Below are 27,438 nucleotides of genomic sequence, written 5' to 3'. Positions count from 1 at the left end.
GTGCGTGTGTGTGTGTGTGTGTGTGTGTGTGTGTGTAGACTGAGGTAAACTAATTACCATGTGCTGCGATCAGCTGTGGGCCCTGAGGCTTGCAGGGAGAATTCTTCTGTGGTCAGCCGACCCCGCTTGTCCTGTCTATCTATCCCTCCCTCTCCTTCTTTCTGTCTCTGCTGGGCTCCAATACACAACACATACACATATACACACATATACACACACTTACACTGTGAACTCGTTCACCTCACTCGGTCTGCCACTCACTCACTTAGACAAGTCATATAAAGCTCAGTAAGACCCAGTCTGTGGGACAGAAACATAGGGTAATACTATAGGCTGTCATTAACGTGGGTGCTGAACAAGCATAGAGAGACATCAAATACACAACTGTGGCCAAGAACTGGAATATCTGTGCTTCCGTTCAGTGTGTGGAGTCATTTAGAGGGTTAAATAACTGGGTTACAGGCCAGAAATGTCAGCTGAAAGACATGAATGAATTATGACCATAGGTTAGGTCTTTCAGGAAAGGACGTGACCGTTCATTAATTCATGTGTTTAATGGTTCTTGACTCGTGTCTGTAATTTGTAGTCCATTCAGCACAGGACTACAACTCCCATGGTATGTAAGCATCAATTATTATCATCATTATCATTATTATTATTATTATTATCATCATCATAACCATATTATTACAACCCTATAAACATACTTCTTCCTACTCCTTTTCGACCATGCAAAATTCAGACTTGTATGTGCTTGGATATAGATTCTGTCCATTTGAATGTTTTATTTTGTTTTTATTTTGTTTTGCTTTTTTGTTTGTTTGGGTTTTTTTGTTTCTTGTTTTTTTGTTTTTGTTTTTTGCATGTTCAAAATAAATAAATAAATCAAATCAAACCTTTATTTAACCAGGAAAAAAGCTCATTGACTACACCCACATTTGTCCTTTTCCCACTGATTTAACCCTTTCATGCATGAATTATGAGAACCTTAATCAAGATTTTTGTTTTTATTCCTCTTTAGGCATGAAAAAAAAAACAATGTGATTGATTTTTTTTTTTTTTTTTTTTTTAATCAACCTGTTTTTCATGGAGTTACAAAAATGTCCACTCAGCTACACCATGAATTTTATTCTTGAAGCAAATAAACAGGTATTTAAAACCCAATATCATAAAGTGTTATGAAAACAGTGAAATAAAACCATGTTTAATGCAGCGAATCTGATGTTTTGTCATATTTTAACATATTCTAATACTAGTTATTACTTACTTCATGGAGATAATATGCAAAAAATAAATATTAACAATTGATTTCTACTCAAGAGCAGCAAAGTTACAATAATGGTATGAATTGCAGTTTATGAGATGATGCATAAGTGTCCACTGTGTTGGTTGATATGGACCTAAAACAACAAAACCCATGAATGTACAAGAGAACAGCTGTAGAGTAACTGTCCACTGTAGTGACCACTATGTATGAAAGGGTTAAAATGGCTTTGAATGTATAGAACACAGGTGTCAAACATGCCACCTGCGGGCCAAATCCGGCCCACCAAAGGGTCCAATCTGGCCCACGGAATAAATTTGTGAAATGCAAAAATTACACTGAAGATGTGAACAATCAATGGTGTCAAAATAATTTTCATTCAGGTTCCACATACAGACATATACAGTCCAATTAGATTTCAAATGGGTCAGAACCAGTAAAATATTATCATAATAATCAATAAATAAGGACAACCCCAAATTTTCTTTGTTTTTTTGGTGTAAAAAGGTAAAATTACATGAAAATGTTTACATTACTAAACTATACTTTTACAAAAAATGTGACTAACCTGAACAAATATGAACAAACGGAAATGTCTTTTTTTTTTAAATGCAATTTTACCAATATTCTGCCTTTTACTAAATGTTTTGTGCGATTGTAATGCACATGTGTAAATGATAAACTGATAAATCAAAGAAGAATACTGTTAAAATTGCACTTGTTTTTCTTGAGACAATTCAACTTGTTCATGTTATTCAGATTTTTAAGGAAACTTTGTAGATATAAACCTGATCATAATATAATTTTATTTTTTTCACTGTTAGATGCTCGTGAAAACTCAAAGTTAATTCAAAGGTTATTATATCAAAAAGAGAAAACTAAAACTTCTACTTAAAAACAAGCGTCCTCAACTACTCTCATGGATCCAACTGCATGCACTTTACTGGTCAATCAATGTTGTAGAAGATGACGGTGTTTCCATGGTAACTACAGAGCCTCTGAACCTCCAAATGGGTCATACCTGATGATCATGAAAATATGACAAACTGAATTTTACACCAATTATTTACACATATTGATAGGATTAATGGATCAACAGGTATTAAACATAATAGATCAATAGATGCTTTTGGTCGCCAGTGGAGTTTTGGGTCTAATGGGTCATTAGAACATCACTTTTGAAACATTACGCTAACATATTACTTTTGTGAAAATATTATGTAGAAAATCAAGGTAAATGAAGTTACCATATTTGGTTCCTTACCCATAAGTGCCCAAAAAAATCCATTGTGATTTCTAAGTTGTAATGCACAAGCGTAAATGATAAGATGAGGCATATTATTGTTAAAATTGCACTTATTTTTTCTTAAGAAATGTTGTTTATGGTTGTTCATGTTATTTACATTTTTAAAGGAAATTCTGCAGATGCATTTTATAATATATTTTTTCTTATTTCACTGTTATTGTTTTACTAGTCCGGCCCACTCGAGGTCATACTGGGCTGTGTTTATGTGGCCCCTGAACTAAAATGACTTTGACGCTGCAGATTTAAACCCCATAACTCAACACTGAAACTTTGCCGACGTGACAGACTTTAGATCCACGTGCATTGACTTGATTGAAGATTGAACAAGAGATGGTGCAAATGCAGACAAGAGAATCAATCAATCAAAAAAAATGTCTTTGGTGACCTGCACAATTCAGGAATCTGTCAAAAAAAAAAAAAAAAACACCATATAATCCTGCATGACAAAAAGCAACAAAATGGGTGTTAAATTCTACATATGAGCATTTTATATGTTACTCATCAGCTGTACCAGACTACAGTAATCCATCTCTGTAGATTATTAAAAACAATTCCAGTGCATTTACATCTAAAACCCTTAAAAAGTCAAAGTATCAGCCAACTCTGCACACGTCTGCATTTAGTGAACATATAGAGCAGGGGTGTCAAACTCATTTTCTTTCAGGGGCCACATTCAGTCCAATATGATCTGAAGTGGGCCAGACCAGTCAAATAATAACAGTGAGAAAAGTAAAATTATATTATGAAAATATTTACATCAACAAAGTTTCCTTACAAATCTGAATAACATGAACAATCTGAAATGACTTTTTTTTTTTTATTGATTGATTTATACAGAACATGCAATGAAATTTAACATATATGTGAACTTGCAAAACATACAAAATAATACAAATATCAAGAATCATAATCTTAGACAGAAAAACAGCACAATAGTTCTATTTACATGCCTGAAAGGGGGTGGGAAGAAGTGCAACTTAAGAAAAATAAGTGCAATTTTAACAATATTCTGCTTCAGTTTATCATTTACACAAGTACATTACAATTATAAATACACAAAACATTTAGTAACAGGCAGAATATTGGTAAAATTGCATTTTTTTTGGTAAGACATTTCCATTTGTTCATATTTGTTCAGGTTATTCACATTTTTTGTGCAAGTACAGGGTGGGGAAGCAAAATTTACAATGAACATTTAGTTGTTTTTTTCTCAGCAGGCACTACGTCAATTGTTTTGAAACCAAACATATATTGATGTCATAATCATACCTAACACTATTATCCATACCTTTTCACAAACTTTTGCCCATATGAGTAACCAGGAAAGCAAACGTCAAAGAGTGTGTGATTTGCTGAATGCACTTGTCACACCAAAGGAGATTTCAAAAATAGTTGGAGTGTCCATAAAGACTGTTTATAATGGAAAGAAGGGAATGACTATGAGCAAAACTATTACGAGAAAGTCTGGAAGATACTATTAAAGAAGAATGGGAGAAGTTGTCACCCCAATATTTGAGGAACACTTGCACAAGTTTCAGGAAGCGTGTGAAGGCAGTTAATGAGAAAGAAGGAGGACGCATAGAATAAAAACATTTTCTATTATGTCAATTTTCTTGTGGCAAATAAATTCTCATGACTTTCAATAAACTAATTGGTCATACACTGTCTTTCAATCCCTGCCTCAAAATATTGTAAATTTTGCTTCCCCACCCTGTATAGTTTGGTAATGTAAACATTTTCATGTAATTTTACATAATTTTACAACAAAAAAAAAAAAAAAAAGAAAATTTGGGGTTGTCATTATTTATAGGTTATTATGATAATATTTTACTGGTCTGACCCATTTGGAATCTAATTGGACTGTATGTGTCTGTATATGGAACCTGAATTAAAATGATTTTGACACCACTGATTGTTAATATCTTCAATGTAATTTTTGCATTTCACAAATTTATCCGGTGCACCGGATTTGGCCCACGAGCCGCATGTTTGACACCTGTGATATAGAGTATAAGTGAGAAATAAGATGTAAAGGGGAGAGAGAGAGAGCTGCATATGCCTTGAACAGGTTTAGTGTTACCGAGGTGGGAGACACAGACCGTCCCAGCAGGTGGGAAAGACGCCTGGTGTGTGTTTGGGGTCAGGGAGGTCAGTGGGTGGTTGGTTGCTTGGATTCCTTCATGCTAGTATTTAGCCACACCACCGCATACCCTGTGTTTTTAACCATGACAGCTGCTAATCTCTTGTCCTGATGGCCCACTGACAACCTGACAGACTGGAAATGGAAGTGTTTGTGCATATGTGTGTATGTGTATGTGTGTGTGTGCGTGTGAAATTTAGTCTTTCATACCCCCATGTCTCAACTTGAACTCTGTGTAAACTGACACAGTAAACTCCGGTTAATTAACACAGAGATATATTTGCTTTTCCCCTGGCATAGCTAAGAAAAGGACACATGAATGAACAGATGCTTTTTACATCATGTTTGCGCTTCTACTCCAGTGAAAAGCTATGAAGTAAACCCCAGTTTTTTTTCTCTTTTCTCAGTCCTGATAACCTGCTGAGATGGCCTCGACAAACCCTCTTTGTTTACATCATGCGTGGGTTCAACATTAACCCAAACATTTCTATAATCACCTTCATCCAAGGCCACCGGGGTCCCTCTGAGGACGCAGAGGACTAGTTTTTTTAAAGGTTCATTTTCTAGCTGAAAATCTCCAAGTAAGATTAGTGGGGGGAAAAAAATCTGTAAATTCAATCTGTTGCCAGGTCAGTAGGAGCTAAACTGACATCCCACATCATCTGATTATTGGTTAGATTGAAGTTGCATCAGAGGTCTAGAAACCACATTATGGCTCGGAAATGGATGAGCATAAATTAGAGGTAAATAAAAAGTTAAATAGCTTGTGGAGTTCATTTTCTACACTAACCTCCGAACACCCAGTAAGTAAACATTTTCACCATTTTACATTAAATAATTGGCTTAATTGGAAACAGCATGATGCAACAGTTTTTTCAGATACTTTTTTTTTTTTTTAATTTAATGTCCTTTTCGGTGGACATTATGTAATTTTGATTTTAAAGTAAAGCTGTAAAACTCTTGTCCCCTATAGAGGACAAAAATGCATTGCTGGGTCTCAGGAGGTTAACCATCATGACCTATTCAAGATACAAGAAGAAGCATGAACGACTATAAGAAAGAAAAACTATGGTAAAATAAAAGCTCATATCTTTAAAACATGAGTTTTGTAATAAATGTAATTTGCGGTGGTTTTACTGCATTTAACCCACAAATAATCCTCACTATTCTCACTTAAAACCTTGGTCTGAAAGTCAGACTGTAGAGCCAGTGCTCCACTGATTCAGTTGAGGTGGTTTTCGGTATCTGGTCAGTATACGTCCTGGAAGCCTCGATGATGAGGTGTTACAGACACGGCCAAACAGGAGGAGACACTGGGACACAGTGGAAGAATTATGGATGGATGATTGGACGGATGGATGACCGATGGATGGATGGATGGATGATCGTTGGATGGATGATCGGATGTATGGTTGGATTATCGGATGGATGGATGGATGGATGATCAGTTGGATGGACGGACGGACGGACGGACATTTCTGCAGGTAAACTAGCCCATGTCCTCTATAGAACCTGGTGTACTCGATGTTCTCATGGCCGTAGGAACCATCCTAGTTCACTGACCTGAAGTCACCACAGAACCAGCTCCTGACACAAACCTCTCATAAATGCACATCTATGCCCAAACCCTACATCTTGAAACATTAAAACCATCACTTACATAATCTAATGACTCATTTCAGTTTCATGTGGCCTCACATATGCGTTGAGGATGAACGTAAAATAAATGACCCTCTCTCTCTGTGTCTGTTTCCCTTCTGCTGGATGTAATGATGGTGCAGTCAGCTGAGGCCAACCCTCCACAGGTGGAGGAAAACCACACAAGGCAAACACATACAGACCTTCCACCCCTCCTCCTTTCACTCACAAATGGCTCAACCAAAACCAACAAAAACAGTCGTTCATAGCTGGTGTACGCTTAAAAAACACACACCCCATAGTCAAAAATAATAGGTAATAACACAGTAAATACACTGTAAGCCCAGACTCTGTATTTACTAAACTGCTGTAATTACAATGGACTTCAATGATTTCAGTTTCATTACATTACTATAAAATGTTTAGTATGTTCTACTAATTTGTAGACAAAGTCAAAAGTACGAAAAAGTTTAAGTTGAATGGAATTAAATCACGAAGTTGTAGCCTTGACCACACCTTTTTATCTCCGCATTGCATTGTGGGCATGTTGAAAATGTGTTCTTTTTATGTGCAGGGGTTCAGTGGGGTTGTGGCGTTAGTGTTAATTTGGACTTAATGTGTATATGGTGATGTTTATTGGCCTTTTTACCTCCACCGTGAGGTATTGTGGTCACTCTGCTTTATGTGTTTGTTTGTTTGTTTGTTAGCAACTTTACGGGAAAACTATTCCAACCATCTTTACCAAACTGTACCCACAGATAGGCCTAGGCCCTGGGACCAACCCATTAAATTTTGGGCCAAGTAGGCCAAAGTTCAAGGTCACAGCAAGGTCACAAAATCTACAATTTTCCTATCTGTGTCATATCAGTCCCCGGACTTTTACTTGTTTTGTCTGTCTTGTGTGTCGTTTCCTGTTTTTTGTTAAGTTTCCCTCATGTGTCATGTCTGGTGTCTTTACTTCCCTTCCCTGATTGTTTCCACCTGCTCTGATTACCTGACTCCTCCCTGATTGTCTCCACCTGTGTCCAATTGTCTTCCCGCCCTCTTGTGTATTTAAACCCTGTGTTTTCCCCTGTTCTGTGCCAGTTCGTTTTCCTCCGTTTCGGTGTGATTACTTACCAGCGTTTTGGATCCTGTCTGTCTGTCTACCTGTTGTGACCCGTTTTGCCCTTCGACCGCCGACTCTGCCTGTTCCTTATCTGCCTGCTCGTCTGACTTCGACCTGGTTCGTCCTCCACACCTGAGTATTCGCCTGACCCCTGTCTGATCATCCGCCTTTGTGCCCAAGCCTGTTTTCGACCCCCTGCCTGGACTATCGGTACGTGAGCCTGCCTTATCCCTATGTACGTTTGCCTGTCTGATTGTCCTCCCGTGTATGACCTGGTCTGTCCCCTGACTCTCCTTTGCTTTCTCCTAGTCGGGTTCCCCTCGTGTGTTCCCGACCTGGGCTGTAAAGTGATTCACTTGGAATCGGAAGCCGTGACGATTCCCCAGCGCAGTCCCGCTGAAGATTTATTCAGTACTTTCCTGTGTGAACTAATTATACTGACTGTATCTAATAAATTCCCTTTAACTGTATTCCTGTCTGAGGGTCTTGCATCTGGGTTCGGTCCACATACTACCAGCTCTAACAATCTGTCATCATTGAGCAATTTTCGAAAATTCATAAAAAAAATTCAAAATGACTCCGATTAGCCTCCAATTTGATCCACCCGTAGCTTATAACAATATCTTGTATCTGGCACAAAATTGTCCACATCCACTGTGGAATGTGGACTCTGTGGACATTTACATTTAACATTGAAAATCCCCTTTACGACACATTTTTCATTATAACTCAACAAATATTGATTGGAATTTAATAGAATTTGACATACACATGACTGGTACCAAGCTTCAACTTTGTACGAAATATCGTTCCGCTCCATTTCTCTTCCGTTGCACTCTGTTGACTTTTATTTATTTATTACTATGTTTGACCATAATTTTTCTGCTGTATGGAACAACCTTGAAACTGTTTAATTTGAAAAGAAATAGTCGATCCACACATGCACACCGTTCGGGGTGCTTGGCGGAGGTTTGCGTTCTCTGAACACTTCTTATACAAAGCAACTTATATTGTAAAAGATTTTGATTTAAATTAACTTGGAATTGAGTCCAATGAACTGATGATATTAAGTCTAATGATTAAAGCAATTGACATTGCAACAAATTTTAAGTTAAATTAACTTGGCATTTATTGTGTTGTACTTAAAATAGCAATTCCATTCAAATCAAGCATTTAAGTTTAATACACTCAAGTTTTTATTACTCATTACTTAAATTTTTTTAGGCAATGGGTTACCTCAGATTTTTTAAGTAAACTCAATTTACCCGGTCTTACAGTGTAGTAACCAGTGGCTACAGGACTATGGAAGTAAATCTGTCTCATCAGATTTTGAATTATAAAAGCTATTGAATTTCTAGCACTGAACTTTTTTGCACTGAAATGAAGTATCGGAATTTTTTTCTTTTTTTTTGCACTGAAATTAAGTATCTGAATTTTTTTTTTGGCACTGAAATTAAATATCTGAATTTTTTGTCTCTGAATTCAACTGTTCGTAAATTTAGAATTCAAAAAAATTCAGATACAAAAAATTCAGATGAAAAAAATTCAAAACCAAAAAATTCAGATGCAAAACATTCAGATACAAAAAATTCAGATGACATATCTGTGCTGACCGTCTTCCTGCATCAGTATCACATGACCAACCCAACGTAACTTGATTGGCTGGCTGTCGGTTCGACTTGAGATAGAATCGATTGCTTATCCTTGGTGTCCCGGATGTGTGAGCTGAATTTTTTGCATCTGAATTTTTTTTAATTCTAAATTTCTGAACATAGTTGAATTCAGAGACAAAAAAATCAGATACTTAATTTCAGGGCAAAAAATATTCAGCGCAAGACATTCAATGGCTTTTATAATTCAAACTCTGATGAGACAGATTTACTTCCATATTGGACCTACTGGTAAAAACAGTCTGTTTGGAGGATAATTTTATGAACTACTGTACCCCCCTCATCAGCTTTAGGACTCTAATATTAATTTTTCAGCTTGTTCCTATACTGGTTTGCTTACCACCACAGGCCTAATCGCAAATCTGGGTAACGTTAACCACAAATCCCTGTGTGGTACAAACATTTTCTAGTACTACATAGAACCTTTCTTGTCTAGACAATGTAGGAACAGTGTAAGATACAGAGATACAACAGGAAATATGATAGAGAGGGAGGCGAGCAGTGTGAGGAAAGCCATGTGTTCCCCTGACTGCTGATGCACTGATAAAGGCTGAATGGAGCTGGTGTAGTTTTCACACAGCACTTGAATACAGGGTGACGTGATGGAGGTGAGAGGGAGCTCCACTGTGTGAACCAACATGTGATACACAGAGACCCACTTATTTCCCATGATACCTCCGACAAAACACCATCCTTTATTTTTTTTCTTTTATAGGGTGACTCATCTCAAATATGAATATCCAGTGAGCGTGAGGTCAAGTTTGGGTAGATTCAAGTCACGTGTCATATCTTTGACCTTAAATTGACAACCTGTAATTTCTAAAATAATGTTAACAGTATCCAAAAAAGGGCCAAGGGAAGTGGATTTACTGTTTGATGAACTATTAAAGTAGTGGAATATCCCAAAATGAAATCAAAGACATAAGAAGAGCGATGGAAAAAATCTAAATCTGACCAAGGGTATTTTTCTCTTTTCTAGTCCAAAATATCTCATCACACTTAAAATAAGACATAATCACCTAAAGAGTAACTTGTGAGCTGTAAGAACTTATTTTTACACAATAGATCTTGAAAATCTTATTTCAAGAAATCTTACCAAGATAATTTTCACTTGTTCTATTGGCAGATTTTTTTTTTTTTTTAATTCAACATATATATGTATATATGTATATATACTGAACAAAAATATAAACGCACCACTTTTGTTTTTGCTCCCATTTTTCATGAGCTGAACTCAAAGATCTAAAACTTTTTCTGTGTACACACAAGGTTTATTTCTCTCAAATATTGTTCACAAATCTGTCTAAATTTGTGTTAGTGAACACTTCTTCTTTGCTGAGATAATCCATCCACCTCACAGGTGTGGCATATGAAGGTGCTGATTAGACAGCATGGTTTTTGCACAGGTGTGCCTTATGCTGGCCACAATAAAAGGCCACTCCAAAATGTGCCGTTTTATCACACAGCACAATACCACAGATGTCACAAGTTTTGAGGGAATATGCAATTGGCATGCTGACTTCAGGAATCTCCACCAGAGCTTTTGCCTATGAATTGAATGTTCATTTCTCTACCATAAGCCATCTCCAAAGCTGTTTCAGAGAATTCATGAAGAAGACTGTGCAAGGAAAATGGTGGTCACACCAAATACTGACTGGTTTCCTGACCCCCCTGGACCACCCAATACAGTAAAACTGCACATTTTAGAGTGGCCTTTTATTGTGGCCAGCCTAAATCACACCTGTGCAATAATCCTGCTGTCTAATCAGCATCTTGATATGCCACACCTGTGAGGTGGATGGATTATCTCAGCAAAGGAGAAGTGCTCACTAACACAGATTTAGACAAATTTATGAACAATATTTGAGAGAAATAGGCCTTTTGTGTACATAGAAAAAGTTTTAGATCTTTGAGTTCAGCTCATGAAAAATGGGAGCAAAAACAAAAGTGGTGCGTTTATATTTTTGTTCAGTGTATATATATATTTTTTTATTTTTTTTATTTTATTTTATTTTATTTTTTGCTTAATTCAAGATTTTTTTGTGCTTAATTCAAGATTTTTTGTTAATTCAACATTTGTATTGCTTAATTCAAGAATTTTTGTGCTAAATTCAGATTTTTTGTTAATTCAACATTTTTTGCATAATTCAAGATTTTATTTTTTTGCTTATGTTACGGGCTCAATTCAAGATTTTTTTTCTGTAATTCAAGATTTTTTGCTTAATTCAAGATTTTTTATTAATTCTTTTTTTTGCTTAATTCAAGAATTTTTTTGCTTAATTCAAGATTTTTTGTTCTAAATTCTGATTTTTTGTTAATTCAAGATTTTTTTTGCTTAATTCAAGATTTTTTGTTAATTCAACATTTGTATTGCTTAATTCAAGAATTTTTGTGCTAAATTCAGATTTTTTGTTAATTCAACATTTTTTTGCATAATTCAAGATTTTATTTTTTTTGCTTATGTTACGGGCTCAATTCAAGATTTTTTTTCTGTAATTCAAGATTTTTTGCTTAATTCAAGATTTTTTATGAATTCATTTTTTTGCTTAATTCAAGATTTTTTTTGCTTAATTCAAGATTTTTTGTTCTAAATTCTGATTTTTTGTTAATTCAAGATTTTTTTTGTGCTTAATTCTAGATTTTTTTGTGCTTAATTCAGGATTTTTTTTTTTTTCTCAATTCAAGATTTTTTTTTTTTTTTGCTTAATTCAAGATTTTTATTTGTTTAATTCAAGCAAAAAAAAAAAAAATCTGCCAATGGAACAAGCGGAAATTATCTTGTTAAGATTTCTTGAAATAAGATTTTCAAGATCTATTGTCTAAAAATAAGTTCTTACAGCTCACAAGTTACTCTTTAGGTGATTATGTCTTATTTTAAGTGTGATGAGATATTTTAAATAGAAATGAGAAAAATACACTTGGTAATATTTAGATTTTTGTAGTGTACACAACACTTGTAGCATTATGCACATTCTATACATCCACATAACCAGAAAAACATCAGTTAAAAGCTTAACAAAACCAATTGTTGGACGACAGAACAACTAAAACAACACGTGCTTATATAGGCAAATAATTCAAGCTAACAGTCTATGGTGGACCTTACAGACCCTGTAGACCACATTGGACCTGAGATTGTTGACCCATTGTCTTCACTGGAACTGTTGCTGTCACTGTCTTGTAATGTGCATGTACATATTGAATTTATTCTGTTATTACTAGAGTACATGGCAATTGCTATTTTGTCTTGGTCATCTTTATTTATTAATGTATTAGCTCGGATATTAGTTCCTTGTACACAAAAAAAAAAAAAAAAAAATATATATATATATATATATATATATATATTCTGTTCAAAACAAATGAAGGAATGACTGAATGAATGAGTGCAGAAATGACCAAAAATAGTCACTTGCCTGATAAAGGATTAATGAAGAATTAGTAGTGCTCTATCCCTCCAAATATGGGGAAATAAGCCAATAAATGTAAATATCTTTGTTTCTTTGTTTTTGTGTTTACGTGATTTGATGGATTAAATGACATATTGCTTTATTTAGCATCAAAACATTTGACTTTTCCTCTATTTTCATTTTGCTTTTGCCTTCCTGTTTAGATTGGATGAACAACTGGGTAAAGTGCTCACTTACTCTATAGTACATACAGTATGTTGCTTTACGCGGCAGTACAGTTCAATTATGAGATCTGGATCACATGGAGTTTTTATTTCATTATTAAACTTGCATCGTATAATCTGTGGACAGGCAAAGCAGTTCCTCATGTTAAACTCCATCTGTCTGTTTTTGTCGATTTTGTTGCATAACGCTGCAAAACCAGTCAAATATAAGGTATATCAGATGCAAATTCATCCTATAGGCCAACGTATGCATGTTTTTCTGTCGCTGCAAGTATATAGCCAACCGTTTTATTTACATCCTGTTAGTCTGACTCGCCACCCCTCATTTGTAACACTTAAAAGTGCTTTTCCTTCCTAAATCAGCACTGAACCAATGACACAGAGTACGGCATTCAGACCAGAACTCACTGAAGAGGGACTTATGCATGAATATCCTGATCAAGCTGTATTCGAGGGAAATATTTGATCTGGACTTTTATGGTATTCATTCACAACACTATATGGACAAAAGTATTTGGAAACGTTAAATTCAGGTGTTTATAAATTATATGGACATAAATATTGGGACACATCATAGCTACAGTTCATAAGATGTCCAGGTCATACTCATTTGAGATATAAACATCAATATTTCCTTCAAGTTTAATAGGAGATTTTTCTTTGTAAATGATATGTGAAGAAAGTAGATGGCTAGTTTTGGTAGAAAATTATTATTTACAATCTGAATGTGAAAAATATTTAGAAATTTAGAGGTTGAACATTTGAAATCATAAAACTCAATGTTGAGAGAAATTAAGTAAAAACTATCTCAGGCATTTTGGAAGCAAAGATAACAATTTAAACAAAACTAACCCATTCAATAAATGATATTTATCTCAATATAAAACCATATTATGAGATTTGTCATTATTGTTTTGTAGACTAGACACAAAACACCTGAATTCTGTCCCAATACTTTTGTCCATATAGTGTAAATCTGCATGGAGCTCATATGGACATTAGTATTTAGTCAGACTGAATACATACATTAAACACTTTGTTTGTTTGTTTGTATAAAAGAAAGACTTGAATTCAGCGTGTCCCAATACTTTTTTCCATATAGTGTAAGTCTGCATGGAGCTCATATGAACATTAGTATTTAGTCAGACTGAATAAATGCAACAGTAGAAACTTTATTTATTTATTTATTTGTAAGAAACACCTGAATTCACCATGTCCATATACTTTTGTCCATATAGTGTAAGTTTGCATGGAGCTCATATGTACATTAGTATTTAGTCAGATTGAATAAATGCAACACTAAACACATTATTGATTGATTGATTGACTGTTTATTTGTTTGTATAAAGGAAACACCTGAATTCAACATGTCCCAATACTTTTGCCCATATAGTGTAAGTTTCATGGCGCTTATAAGAACATTTGTATTTAGTCAGACTGAATAAATGCATTAAACACATTATAGATTTAATTATTTGTAAAAAAAGAAACACCTGAATTCATCGTGTCCATATACTTTTGTCTATATAGTGTAAGTCTGCATGGAGCTCATATGAACATTAGTATTTTTGTCAGACTGAATAAATGCAACATTAAACACATTATTTATTTATTTATTTATTTATTTATTTGTATAAAAAAAACACCTGCATTCAACATGTCCCAGTACTTTTGTCCATATACTGTAAGTCTGCATGGAGCTCATATAAACATTTAGTCAGACTGAATAAATGCAACAGTAGAAACTTTATTTATTTATTTATTTATTTGTATGAAACACCTGAATTCAACATGTCCCAATACTTTTGTCCATATAGTGTAAGTTTCATGGAGCTCATAAGAACATTAGTATTTAGTCAGACTCAATAAATGCAACAATAGAAACTTTTATTTATTTGTAAGAAACACCTGAATTCAACGTGTCCATATACTTTTGTCCATATAGTGTAAGTCTGCATGGAGCTCATATGAACATTAGTACTTAATCAGATTGAATAAATGCAACACTAAACACATGATTGATTGATTGATTGATTGTATAAAGGAATACACCTGAATTCAACGTGTCCCAATACTTTTGTCCATATAGTGTAAGTTTCATGGGGCTCATATGGACATTAGTATTTAGTCAGATTGAATAAATGCAACATTAAACACATTATTTTTTAAATTTATTTATTTGTTTGCTTGTTTGTTTGTTTGTAAGAAACACCTGAATTCAACATGTCCCAATACTTTTGTCCATATACTGTAAGCCTGCATGGAGCTCATATAAACATTTAGTCAGACTGAATAAATGCAACAGTACAAACATTATTTATTTATTTGTATGAAACACCTGAATTCAACGTGTCCCAATACTTATGTCCATATTTCCATCTCCAGCTGCCAGGAACACATACTCATTCCCAACAGAAAACACACACACACACACACACACTGCAGCTGATAAGAGTATCATGGACGAGGGCAGATATGACTTTAACCCACAGACCCTCGAAGGTCTTGAACTTGCGAGACGTGAGCGAAGGGGGGAGGGGGGACGGCTAAGGGTGTCAGGGGTCAACACCGGGGTCACGCTGATGGACACACAAACAGTCACACAATCCCTCTGTACACGCAAACACTCCGAAACACACACACACACACAGATGTAGACGTAGAGACAGTAGGTGTGTGTGTTTGACGCGACTGACAGATGTTGCGTCCTGGTTCCAGCTGTTCGCCGCTCAGGTGAGTAAAGGTGGTGTTTGGGGATAATGACACACAATGGCACTCCTGCACACACTCATTACTACACATCAGCTATCTGTGACTCACCAGATTTATGTCCTGTACACACACACACACACACACACACACACACACACACACACACACACGGCAGTATTTCTGTGTGTGTTTGTGTGAGGCATGTGTTTACCATTTAGAGGAATGTACAGTATTTGGTAATGTGAAAAGCAGCCCCTCAGTGGTCAGGAGTCGTACAAACACACTCTGTTTTATTGGATGGGCCTTAGATTCCTCTGTGTGCACCCAGGGGCGGGGGGGGGGTGTAGACATGGGGGGGGGGGGGTTCTGAACGCTTTAACATGCTGTCTCACCGTTGGGGATCTGATGCTAATGTGAGCGGGGTTTTAAATCCCTGGGCTTCGTGTCTTCTTTATCGTCTTCGTTACAGATGAGAATATGAACAGAACTGTGATTTATGGGACGTAAAACAGAAGATGGGACTTAAATATTATTATACTGTTGCATGTTATTTTACCTGCATAGTGAGTAAATGATGAGTTTTCCATATAATAACTGTACCTGCAATGGATATTATTGTTATTTTGTTGTTTTGTTGTGCTAAACAGTACTCGATGCACATTTATTTATTTATTTCGACATTTTTGTTTATGTTTATGCATTTGGCAGACGCTTTTTTCCAAAGCAACTTACAGGGGAAAACCAATCAAATCACTCAATCATTTTATTTATATAGCACCAGATCACAAAAAAGTCATCTCATGACACTTTATATATAGAGTTGGTCAAAACCAGACTCTATTTATGATTTTTTCTATTTTTGATATTTGGGATTGCATTTTGTAATACTTTCGCTATGCCAGTAAAGAGATGTTTGAACGATATATTGTTATTTATAAATGTGTCATTATGACAATGACGATAAAGAAATGAATTGAACTGAATGGAATTGAATAAAATAGAACAGAACAGAATAGAATGGAATAGAATAGGAATTAATTTAATTGAACTATCAATAAATGTAAATAATGCAGGTAAAATGCAGTTTCTCATCTTTTCATGATCATCAGATTTTACACAGATTTGAATAGAATAGAGTAGAATAGAATAGAATAGAATAGAATAGAATAGAATAGAAATTAATTTAATTGAACTATCAATACATGTAAATAATTCAGGTAAAATGCAGTTTCTCATCTTTTCATGGTCATCAGATTTTACAGATTTTAATAGAATAGAATAGAATAGAATAGAACTATTAATACATGTAAATAATTCATGTAAAATGCAGTTTCTCATTTTTTCATGGTCATCAGATATGACACTTTTGGATGTTCAACAGTTCTGTTGTTACTGTGGAAACACCATCATCTTCTACAGCCCACTTACTTTGACAAATGACAGTGGCTGCAGTCACTAAATTAATATAGATTTTAATGAAGAAGTCATTTTTCTACAGTTCTCTCTGTTTTGATATAACCACCTCTGAATTCACTCTTAGCTTTTATGAATATCTACATGATTAATGAATTAAATATAGAAAAAATACCTGATTTTTACTGAAAAAAGCAGAGGATAATATTATAGTAAATGGTGATGAATCACCAAGGACTGGTTTAATATACAAGAAAATTCATCAAGTCACCACAAAAACATCTTGAAGGTTTAAATATAGGGAAAAATCTACTCAAATAAAAGCAAAAAATAACTTAGCTTCACTTTTCGACATTTTTCAAGGCTGTTTAAATATCTGTTCCCGCAATATTTTATGGTTAGACTGAAGCTAAAACTAGCAGGGATAAACTATTTTGTTAACTTAGAAAATAGTACAACGAAACATCAAACACGAGCTAAAACAATATATTTGGAGGTAAAATCAACTATGTTTTCCTCCATTATAAATGATTCATGGTGGTTTAGAATAAAATATTGTACAAAATGAGATCTTTAATAAACAATAGTTTTGGAAAACATATTCCATGTTATTATAACTTTTTCATCTGAATCACATCTTTCCTCAGGCTTAAAATACTAAAACTAGAAGCAAAAACCAAATAACTACTTAAGTGCTTGTGAAGTTAATCAAAACTAAACTGAAATTTAAAAAAAGAATTTAAAAAAAAATCAACATTTCAGAGCTATAACTCCCATCATTCATGAAACTATAGAGAACAATCTGTAACTAATGCCAGTAATGTGAGTAATGTTTATCTAATCAGCCACTAAAAGGCTTTTTTTCTTCAAGTATATTCTTACATCAGCGTCTAATGTTTCCGGGTCACATGTTCTTACTCTGTGTGTACTTTTTATCATGTGTACTTTTACTGTTTGCAGAGTACAGGCATATATGGTATTAGTAAGTCAATATCTACTGTATGTGTGTGTGTGTGTGTGTAAGACGGTGTTTGTTGCTGCGTTCGGTCGGTGAAGCAGCCACGTGAACGCCCGCCGCTCTTATCATATTACATACGTGTATGCGAACACATCAGTGGGAATGTAGGTCAATGTTGCAAGAGGACTACAGTAGAGAAAGAGTGAAACCCCAGCATGAGAATGAACAAAACTTTACCCTTGTTACAACTTTTCCCCCTCTTTTTATGTAACAACCATTCCCCATCTGCATCCACCTGTGGACCACACCAGGCCCGGGTCAGAAAGGCCTCTGATCTCGTTTTCTATTGGTCGGCCTTAAAGCACACACTGTTAGCCCAGACACTGTATTTACTAAAACGCTTTAATTACAATGTACTTAAGCCTTGTATAGCACAGGTGTCAAACATGCGGACCGGGGGTCAAATCTGGCCCACCAAAGGGTCCAATCCGGCCTACGGGATGAATTTATGAAATGCAAAAATTACACTGAAGATATTAACAATCAATGGTGTCAAAATCATTTTAATTCAGGTTCCACATGCAGACACATACAGTCCAATTAGATTTCAAATGGGTCAGAACCAGTAAAATGTTGTCATAATAACCTATAAATAATGACGACCCTAAATTTTCTTTGTTTTTTTGGTGTAAAAAAGTAAAATTACATGAAAATGTTTACATTACCAAACTATACTTTTACAAAAAAATGTGAATAACCTGAACAAATATGAGCAAACAGAAATGTCTTTAAAAAAAAAAAAAAAAAAAAAATGCAATTTTACCAATATTCTGCCTGTTACTAAATGTTTTGCGCGATTGTTACGCACATGTGTAAATGATTTAAACCGAGGCATAATATTGTTAAAATTGCACTTGTTTTTCTTAAGACAATTCAACTTGTTCGTGTTATTCAGATTTTCACGGAAACTTTGTAGCTGTAAAACTGATCAAAATATAATTCTACTTTTTCCACTGTTATTATTTTACTGGTCCGGCCCACTTGTGATCAAATTGGGATGTTATAACTTATTACATTATTGGCTCCGTTATTACATCTGCAAAGAATTTTTTTTACCAGGCGAATAATGTTATAACCAGCCAATAAGTTACGTTATTGAAACGTTATCGGTTCAGGACTTTTATTACGTTATTGGCCAGATATTACATTATTGGCCTATTACATTTTAAAAATGGCAAATTTATTACATTATCGGCCATTATTACGTTATCGGCCGTTATTACGTTATTGGCTTCTACAGGCCCCCCTTGGCAACAATCTAAGGAAACTCTATGAAATGAGCTTCTGAGAGCGTGGAATGACATTGGGGTTGAAACTGTCAGAAAATACATCACTGTAAGCCCGGAATTTGTATTTACTAAAATGCTTTAATTACAATGCACTTAAATGATTTAAGTTTTATGATGTTACTATAAAATGTTAAGTGTATTCTACTAATTTGTAGACATAGTTGAAAGTACGAAAAAGTTTAAGTTGAATGGAATTAAATCGCTAAGTTTTAGTCATGACCACACCTTTTTATCTTCGCATTGCATTGTGGGTATTGGGCATGTTGTTGAAAATGTGTTATTTTTCTGTGCAGGGGTTCAGCGGGGTTGTGGTGTTAGTGTTAATGTGGATTTAATGTGTGTATGGCTGTGTTTATCGGCCTTTTTGTGTTTGTTTTTGTATTTTTGTAGAGCTGCACCATGAGTCAGAGCCAGAGGAAGAACTATGGCTTTCCTGTTCATCTAAGACAGTTTTTGTACAACGAAAATCTCAATGTTAAGTCAACTTAAAGGTGCTTTGTATGCTGGTAAAAGACATTTAGCTAATTTCCATTCATGCAACAATATAGGAAATAGAGTGATTTCATAACTACTTTAATCAGGAATAGGATTTAGAGTTTGATTCTCTTGAAAAGAGTCGTTTAACTCTTTCATGCATGAATTATGAGAACATTAATCAAGATTTTTTTTTCTTTATTCCTCTTTGGCCATTAAAAAAACAATGTGATTATTATTATTATTATTAATTTTTTTTTATAAAGCAATTTTTCATGGAGTTGCAAAAATGTCCACCAAGATGAACATCATGTGTTTAATTTCTGAAGCAAAGAAACATGTATACACTGTGTGAAAACTATGAAATAAAAACATTAAATGCTGCTAATTTGATGTTTTCTGACATTTTAACAAACACTACAGACAAAAAGTTATGGATATTTTTAATTTTTGGGCTTTTTTTTTTTTTCAGTTGGGATTCTTGCACAACGCTTTTTACTTTTTTGTGTGTGAACTGAATTGATTTGAAACACTTTTAATGACAAGACAGTTTCATTTACAAATGACAAAAAAAAAAAAAATATCCTCAACTTTTTGTTTGTAGTGTACTCTAATACTAGTCATTACTCACTTCATGGACATAATATGTCAACAAAAAAAAAAAAGTTGTTAATTACAGTCTAATAACAATAACAAGGAATTGATTTACACTTGAACATGTTAGATCAGGTTTATCTAGAACAGCAAAGTTCCACTTGTGTTTTCAATGTCAGTGTTTTGGATGGTGCATAATCGTCCACTGTGTTGGCTGATATGAAACTAAAACAACAAAATCCATGAATATATAAGAGAATAGCTGTCGAATAACTGTCCACTGTAGTGACCACTGTGCATGAAAGGGTTAATCAATGATAAATTACTCTGGCTGCAATTGAGAAAATTAGTCAGTGTAACCTAAAATGCTGAGTTGAATGGTTGGATAGTGGGGTTGATTTTACAACAGATTTAAAGTACAAATAACTTGTCTTTTAGTGTTTTCTACTTAATAGTTAAAGCTCAATACTGTTAGCATTAAAGTTGAACCTACTCAAACCAACTGATTAGTCGATCATTACTCAAATCATTTAAGTGCAATCACTTGCCTCAGATTTTTTCTGTAAAATCCACTTATCCGGGCTTACAGTGTAGCTCCATAAAAATAGGCTAACAAAAATCAATAGAATTGTTATTTTTATGCCTAAAGAGGGATAAAAACACTCAGGAAAAAAATCATGATTAAGGTTCTCATAATTCATGCATGAAAGGGTTAAATCAACTTGGAATTGAGTCCAATGAACAGATGATATTAAGTCTAATAATTATACAAAGCAATTGACAATGCAACATATTTTAAGTTAAATTAACTTGGCATTTAGTGTGTTGAACTTAAAATAGCAATGCCATTCAAATCAAGCATTTAAGTTTAATACACTCAAGTTTTCATTACTTATTACTTAAATTTTTTAAAGGCAACCCGTTTCCTCAAATTTTTTAAGTACACATAACTCATCTGATCTTACAGTGCACAGAGATTTTATGTAATACTAACACCTTCCAAACCATCAGACACAACTCTACTGCTTCACAAAGTGCGTTTAACAAAGCTAAAACCCTAGAGTAAGAGCGATGACCGACTGGCTGTTATCTTTAGACTGAAGCAGCTGATGCAGTTCTGTATTTATTGATCTTACAGTGCGATAGCGTGGTAATACAATGACTGACATTCTTTGAAAACACACACAACCGCATGATTTTATTGCAGGTAGAAGGAAAAAACAGTCACGTATTGAAGCCAAGTCAAAGCCATCAAAGTCTCCTCTGATAAGAATAACAGCACTTGTAATTGAGGTTATTTGTGTGTGAACCAAAACGTGAAGGACAAATAGTCATGGATCATTAACAGAAACTTTTCAACCGGATCAAAACGTATGAGTGAAAACTTACGATCTATCTATCTATCTATCTATCTATCTATCTATCATTATCCTATAATGATCTATCTTTTCTTTTCATTCATTTTGTCACTAATTTATGTTTATTTTTGTCCATTTTCTTGCTTATTTTGTTAAGGGTTGTTATTAATTTTGTCTCATTTTGTTACTTTTAACTAATTTTGCTGCTTATTTTTTCATCTTTACTCATTTTGATATTAATGTTTGTCCATTTTTTCCTCTTATTTAAATCTTGTCTTTACTTGAATCTATCTATCTATCTATCATTATCCTATAATGATCTATCTTTTCTTTTCATTCATTTTGCCACTAATTTATGTTTATTTTTGTCCATTTTCTTGCTTATTTTGTTCAGGTTGTTATTAATTTTGTCTCATTTTGTTACTTTTAACTAATTTTGCTGCTTATTTTTTCATCTGTACTCATTTTGATATTAATGTTTGTCCATTTTTTCCTCTTATCTAAATTTAGTCTTTTCTTGAACCTATATGTAACTTATGATCTATCTATCTATCTATCTATCTATCTATACTGTAAAAAAAAAAAAACAACATTTAAAATCAGGCATGTCCAGACATGTGAGGTCACTTCAGTATAGAGTTGGTGACTAACTGAGTGCACATTGAGGGGTATACGGACAAAAAAAGGCCCACAGAAAAAATATTAGAACCAATATTTTCATAGATACGGAGGCTTAACAAGGTAAGCAAGACATGAGAAACAAATTGGACGATAGATAATTGTTTTTAGTGTATTTTACAGCTGATTTAAGACATGGGTCAAAACCAACCTGTTAACACACAGGTGTCAAACATGCGGCCCGGGGGGCAAATCCGGCCCTCCAAAGGGTCCAATCCAGCCCAGGGGATGAATTTGTGAAATGGAAAATTTGCACTGATGATATTAACAATCAATGGTGTCAAAATCATTTTAATTCAGGTTCCATATACAGTCCAATTAGATTTCAAGTGGGTCAGACCAGTAAAATACTATCATAATAACCTATAAATAATGACAACCCCACATTTTCTATATTTTTGGTGTAAAAAAGTAAAATTACATGAAAATGTTTACATTACCAAACTATACTTTTACAAAAAATGTGAAATAACCTGAACAAATATGAACAAACGGAAATATCCTACGAAAAGTAAATGCAATTTTACCAATATTCTGCCTGTTACTAAATGTTTTGTGTGACTGTAACGCACATGCGTAAATGATGAACTGATAAAACGAGGCATAATAATGTTAAAATTGCACTTGTTTTTCTTAAGACAATTCAAGTTGTTCATGTTATTCAGATTTTTAAGGAAACTTTGTAGATGTAAACCTGATCAAAATATAATTCTACTTTTTTCACTGTTCTTATTTTACTGGTCCGGCCCACTGGAGATCAAATTGGGCTGAATGTGGCCCCTGAACTAAAATGACTTTGACACCCCTGCTTTAATATAAGAGACGGTAACGAAAGCTAACACAAGAGGAAGGTTAAGCCCCAAATGCCCAAGTCTAATGACACCCATGGTTGTATATAACATCTAATAAGAACAGTACAATAGAAAGGAGGCAACAAGAGGAAGTAGAATGACTGTTAATGATGAGAAAAATGAAGATTTATGCTGTTTTAAGATTAAAAAAAAAAAGTAGCATAATCAGGTCCATTTAAACAAACTAAAACCCTGGAAGTTGCACAATGACAAAAAAAAGAAATAAAATAAACTGTGTCACACTGAATAAAAGGCTTGTTTGCTGAGATATGGACAAAAAAATGTCACACATGCAAATAATCCCAGCCCAGTGTTCTAGTGGTTAAACAGGGAGAATGACTTTGGCTCTTGAATTCAGCAGTGGTTGACCCTCTTCAGCTCTTCCTCATTTCTCTCACACAAAATCTTTTCACATTTTGCCTCAGCGGACTGACAAACTCACCTCTTCTGGAAACACTTTTTACGAGAGAGTAAAAAAAAAAAAAAAAAACCATAAGTAAATTTCAACCTCAGAGCTGGAAAGTGCTGCTATGAATATGAATTCACATGCTAAGATGTTTGACAAGGAATTAATGCAAAGGCCAGAGAAACACTCGGACTGGTAATGAATGATTTCATACACTCAGAGGAATGAAAAAAAACCGTATTTCACAAACAGTTTCTCTAATGAACAGCAGCCGTGGAAAAGGGACTTAAATTGGAAGTTGTGGCCTGGTGGGCAGAGCTGCACAGCGGTAAAAGTGCGCCGCTGTGTAAACGTTCAGTGACAGGTTGGACGGTATCAGCACACAGATCTCCAACCTCTCATTTCCTCTGGAGTGCAGCGGTGTTTTGGACCTTCAGAGGAGCGCATTATCTGCTCGTCCACTATTATTACTTAAGCGGTTCAACGGACAGTGCTCCTTTAACCCAAATGAAATTCATTCTGATTAGAGATTCCAACTGTTTACACGCACGCCAAATAAAACACAATCTGATAACCGGTGTGTTTACATGGCCCCGAAGCGTTTAGAGGTGAACTATGCAGGATTTGTCTGTTTTGTGCTGCAAGCTTGACATTTAAGTAACTGCATTACTGAGCTAATGACGGGGCTTCTCCCACTACATGCATGACAAAAGCCACAGTGTACTTACTGGTTTCTATGTAAATGCTTCAGATTTCTGCAACAAATCCTCATGCTTGCATTCGAGTTCCTCAACGCCTCTTTTCTAGTATTCTACGACTGCAGCAGTAGATACCTTTAGTTAAAACAGTCAGCTGTAAAACTTCAATTTCTGTCTTTTTCTGTTATTCCACCATGTTTTGGCTCCGAAACACACAATAAAGCAAAACCACTGAAGAAAAAAAACAAAACCAATGGTCCTGTAGCTTACTGGCTGAATTAAAAGCTTTGGGAAATGTATCTAGATGCCATTTATTATCACCCAGTTCTGTGTGTTTATTATATTACAGAAATAGCCCATGTTTTGGTCATATTCCAATCAAATCTGTAAAGAATTCAAATTCCAACTTGATATCATTGATACTGATTTATTGGATCGATCCACTTCCTATCTGTTAAAATGGGAAAATTTTTCAAAGTTGCACCAAATCCAGAATCAGACCTGGATCTAAATAATGTAAATACCTTGTGTTGACATCATCATACAGAAGCTGTATACCAAGTTTGAAGTAAATCGGAATTGTAGTTTCGGAGAAGAAGACAATTGAAATTTTTGTAATGGACGACAGACGACGATGGACGCCACATGACAACAATAGCTTACGGCCTGTCGGACGGTAAGCTAACAAAATAGGACCAATGGCCCTGTAGCTTACCGACCAAATTAAAAGCTTTGGGAAATGTATCCACATGCCATTTATTATCACCCAGTTATGTGTATTTATTATATTACAGAAATAGCCCAAGCTGAAAGCATGGATGGTCGAGATTTATTCTTTGATAGACCTGGCTTTGTTGAAACAAGTGTTTCACACATATTATTCTGGAAACAATGTGCATACAATAATGGCTTGATAGACTAACCATAGGTCAACTTTGGTCATAAATTGTAGTGAAATGTGTCGGCTATTTATATGTCAAAGTATGTAACCATCAAATACCAATGGAAGGACTTTAAGGATCTATATGCAGCAAAGTGTGCCTGAATGCCTTTGGAATGAAAATATGGTATTTCAAGACGGGTCATCTATCATGGCATCTGGGGGGCTGTGTGGTCCAGAGGGTTAGGTGATGGACAGACATACCAGAAGATATTATTACATCGATCCACTTCCTATCTCTTATAATGGGGAAATTTTTCAAAGTTGCACCAAATCCAGAATCAGATCCAGATCCAAATAGTTTCACTAACTTTTGCTGACATCATCGTAAAGAAGCTGTATACCAAGTTTGAAGTCAATCGGAATTGTACAGGGTGAGTCAGAAAAAACGCTCTTTCCATTTAAAGAAATTGTACTGCTGAAACGGAAACACTGATTTTTCTTTTGACCATACAGTCATATTGATGTGGTTATTGAGCATGTCTGGTGATGTAGTCATAGATTTATTGCATTGCATAAGAGAGAGAAGGTCCATTGTTTATTGGGCACTGAAATACCTGCCAACACAATGTATGCCACAGTGAACAAACTTGAAATTGACAACAATTACAGGAGTCGGGGCTTTGCTTTCACACTCAGGACATAGGCCTACATGACAGTGCCCAGGGAGTTTTCATCATGGCAAGACCACAGCGATTGCAGATATTATTTCCTCATAGAGTTGTCTGTTTGGGTCAGGAGAGAGAGTGGCCACCTAGATCCCCGGACTTGACCCCCCTTGATTTTTTCTTGTGGGGGTATCTTAAAAACCGTGTGTATCAGACTGTTCCACAAACTCTTCAGGAACTCCGAAATCGCATCACGGCTGAAATCCAAGCCCTACGACGAACACGAATGGCGAGAAGAGCTGTGTTAGAGATGCGACAACGAGCACAGATTTGCATCAATCTGAATGGTAGCCAGGTTGAAGGTCGTGCCGGACGACTTCGTTGAGACAAAACATTTTGATGGCGAGTAAACATGCTGTAATGGTTGACAATTTCAATTTCATTCACGGTGGCATAAACTGTGTTGGCAGATATTTCGGTGCACAATAAACAATGGACATTCCCTCTGTTATGCTATGCCATAAATCAATGATTCAATCGCCAGACATGCTCAATAACCACATCAATATGACTGTATAATCAAAAGAAAAATAAGCATTTCCATTTCAGTGGTACAATTTCTTTAAATGAAAAGAGCGTTTTTTTCTGACTCACCCTGTAGTTTTGGCAAAGAAGACGACTGAAAGTTTTGTAACACACGACAGACGCCGACACCACCAGACGACAACAGCTTACGGCCTGTCAGCTGGTAAGCTAACAAGCACATACTCACAACAGTCGCTTTTCCATTGGACAAATGCACAAAATTTGACCGATATTTACTCAATGTCGAAAAAACAGAAGTGCATAATGTCAATTTTTCTGTTAAATCACTAATGTGAAGATTTGTTTATTATCGCGAGATGACACGAGAAGTCGTTCCATAAACATAGCGACAAATGTAAATATTGTGTTGATTTACAGATATATTCATTATTATTATTATATATTACCCCAATGATGCTAATATTCTGCTTCTTCTGGCAGATTTCGATAGCTGACTAATTTATTTTTTATTATCTTGCACAGAACATGCACATAACTGTTAAGTTTTATGACACAATGCAAAATACATCCAAGAGCGGACGTAAACAGAACACAAATGCTCACCTTCAAACTCCCAGTGACTGATGAATCCCTCAAATACGCAAAAATCAAGCACCTTTAGCGATAGAAATTATTGTAAATGAACATAACATATGGTCCGTCATGCTGGTTTGTTTACATCTAGCTACCACAATTCCTTGCGCTCAGGCAGTTTGGCGTGACTTGCCTGGAACGTTAAAGTCGTGAGTTGTGGTTTGAAGTCGTGACTTACAGGTTCAAAAACCTGCCTGGAATGCAACATTAGTACTGCTAGTTCCTGATTGGTTAGTTCAGTCACGTGAGCATATGTGTCAGGAAGTGTTGTGGCGGTAGCTGCCGTGTGTGAAAAGTAAAGCACTGTTTAACCCTTTCATGCATGAATTATGACAACCTTCGTCAAGATTTTTTTCTTGAGTGTTTTAATTCCTCCTTAGGCCTGAAAAAACACAATACGATCAAGTTTTTTTTTTTTTCTTCATGGAGTTACATAATGTCCATGCATTTAATTTTTGAA

The 27,438-nt window shown here is 35.1% G+C and overlaps 1 long non-coding RNA gene across 1 annotated transcript in view; it reads left to right on the top strand.

Moving 5' to 3' along the window:
- LOC115434427 (uncharacterized) overlaps positions 1-26,669 on the top strand; it is a 30,040-nt gene extending 3,371 nt beyond the window's left edge. Inside the window, exons 2-3 of the long non-coding RNA XR_003937527.1 lie at positions 423-425; positions 26,545-26,669. This is a non-coding gene — a long non-coding RNA (uncharacterized LOC115434427). The remainder of the gene's footprint in view (positions 1-422; positions 426-26,544) is intronic.
- Positions 26,670-27,438: the final 769 nt, after the last annotated feature.

This window comes from Sphaeramia orbicularis, chromosome 15 (genome assembly GCF_902148855.1).
Source record: "Sphaeramia orbicularis chromosome 15, fSphaOr1.1, whole genome shotgun sequence".
NCBI classification, from domain to species: Eukaryota; Metazoa; Chordata; class Actinopteri; order Kurtiformes; family Apogonidae; genus Sphaeramia; species Sphaeramia orbicularis.
This window is presented reverse-complemented; position numbering and strand designations above follow the sequence as displayed.